This window comes from Argentina silus (genome assembly GCF_951799395.1).
Source record: "Argentina silus genome assembly, chromosome: 9".
Lineage (NCBI taxonomy): Eukaryota > Metazoa > Chordata > Actinopteri > Argentiniformes > Argentinidae > Argentina > Argentina silus.
In genome coordinates, this window is record NC_139663.1 from 2,982,501 (window position 1) to 2,985,000 (window position 2,500).

Here is a 2,500-nt window from a genome sequence, read left to right on the forward strand (position 1 = left end):
CCTCTCTCCCTCATCCCCTCTTCTTCAGTCACGTTGTCCTCGTGCCCATTTAGACCAGTGACACCAAAACGCAGACATTGATCCAGTCTGGTGGAAACAGCCATGCTGTGTGTGTGTGTTGTGTGTGTTGTGTGTGTGGTGTGTGTGTGGATGCCTCCACTCTGCTCATTGACCCATACAGCCTGTGAGTACAGTCTGAATGTTGTTTGTTGTTCAGTAGTTTTTTCTGCCAGTCTGGTTCATAGTTTCTATGGGAACCATATCTCTCAGCCAGAGATGAGTGTCACGTTGTGTGTGTTTATGTGTGTGTCAATGCTTGTCGGGTTGTCTGATTGTCTGTCTGTCTGTCTGTCTGTCTGCCTGCCTGCCTGCCTGCCTGCCTGCCTGCCTGTCTGTCTGTCTGTCTGTCTGTCTGTCTGTGTCTGTGTAAGCGTGCATCGTACAGGTGTGTTTGTCTGTATGCCTGCCTGCTTGTCTGCCTGCTTGCCTGACTGCCTGACTGACTACCTACCTGCCTGCCTGACTGACTGTCTGTCTGCCTGCCTGCCTGCCTGCCTGTCTGTCTGTCTGTCTGTCTGTCTGTGTCTGTGTCTGTGTAAGCGTGCATCGTACAGGTGTGTTTGTCTGTATGCCTGCCTGCTTGTCTGCCTGCTTGCCTGACTGCCTGCCTGACTGCCTGCCTGCCTGCCTGACTGACTGTCTGTCTGTCTGCCTGCCTGCCTGCCTGCCTGTCTGTCTGTCTGTCTGTCTGTCTGTCTGTCTGTCTGTGTCTGTGTGAGCGTGCATCGTCCAGGTGTGTTTGTCTGTATGTGAGACTCAGTTTTTGAACTGTATTCGTTTGCCTCACCTCTCGGTCAATTTCCTGTTTCTCATTCTCTGTCTAGATTATTGCTCTGCCTCAAGCCTTCCATTCCAGGTGTGTGTGTGTGCGTGTGTGCGTGTGTGTGTGTGCGTGTGTGCGTGTGTGCGTGTGCGTGTGTGTGTGTGTGTGTGTGTGTGTGTGTGTGTGTGTGTGTGTGTGTGTGTGTGTGTGTGTGTGTGTGTGTGTGTGTGTGCTAATGTGAGTGATAGCTTGCTCTGTTTCTAGCCCTCCTGCCCAGTGGTAGTAAATGCAATTTGTTTCCCTCAAACCTGTCGATATATATCAGTGTCTGGTCAGATTAAACTTTTCCTGCACCAAAGCTCTCTCTCTCTCTCTCTCTCTCTCTCTCTCTCTCTCTCTCTCTCTCTCTCTCTCTCTCTCTCTCTCTCAGAGCAACACTAGCTCATTAGTAGTAGGTGTGCACAGGACTTTAATATCTACTATAATAAGTATCCATTACCATTATACACCAGGGTGTGGCTGGTGGAGGTAGAAGGATGAGGAATGGTATCAAACATGTGTGACCCCGTCCTCTTGATTTCTACCTCCACCAGCCTCCCCTGGTTTACACATTATATACATGATAGTATATGTCCTGTATGAGACCTACAGTATGGAGGAATGTCGTGGCCAAGCCTTAGGTCCAGCTGAAGGTAATGGCAGTGTTCATTTGGTTTCTTTAACAGTTCAATTAGGAATCAATGTTGGCTGCTGTGCTAATGAATGATGTGTTTACAGACCACTTAGTATGTGTATGTGTGTGTGTGTGTGTGTGTGTGTGTGTCTGTGAGCAGTCTTGAAGTGTAGGGGTTGGGTTTCTGCTCTACTAAAGCGTGTGACACACTGTAACTGGACACTGTCTGTGTGTGTGTGTGTGTGTGTGTGTGTGTGTGTGTGTGTGTGTGTGTGTGTGTGTGTGTGTGTGTGTGTGTGTGTGTGTGTGTGTGTGTGCGCGCGTGTGTGCGTGTGCCTATGTAATGACCCTAGTCAGTCAGGTTGTGATTAGGTAGTGTGTGTGTGTATATATGTATATATGTGTGTGTATATGCCTGTGTACATGTGTATGTGTGTGAATGTTTGTGTGCGTGTGTGCCTGCAAGTGTGTGTGTGTGTGTGTGTGTGTGCGCGTGTGTGCGTGCCTATGTAATGACCCTAGTCAGTTGGTTGTGATTAGGTAGTTTTGGCTTGGGTAGTCTGTCAGTATTTCAGCTGGACTGGCAAATAGCTTTTTATGGGTAGATGAAATGATGTGACTCATTTTACTGTGGTCATGAAAAGTAATGTGAAATGTAGTGAATATAAGACATCGATACAGTATGATATACCGAAGATGCTGTACTGCTATGTTCCTTCGATGTTCACTAGAGGGCGCTGCTATACAGCAAGAAACCGAGAGAGACTGTTAGCCTGTCACTCGGGCCTCGCTAGACCTTGAATACCGAGGCCCTGAATGTTTCCTGGTTAGGTCACCTGGGTAACACCACCTGGGTAAGGACTCAAGCAGAGACCCGTAACATACCGGTCGTCAGTTATAAGACTGTAGCAGTTGTTTCTGTTGCAGTGGTATTGTTGGCCTCCTCCTGCCCTGCACACTGTCACAACTCATAAAACACATCAGATGAGTGCTGAGTAATGAGA

General features: G+C 48.2%; 1 protein-coding gene across 2 annotated transcripts in view; it reads left to right on the plus strand.

Annotated features, from left to right (window-relative positions):
- rab11fip4a (RAB11 family interacting protein 4 (class II) a) overlaps positions 1 to 2,500 on the plus strand; it is a gene marked incomplete at both ends in the record, with an annotated part of 36,419 nt that overhangs the window by 16,404 nt on the left and 17,515 nt on the right. The gene's annotated exons all lie outside the window — the stretch shown is intronic.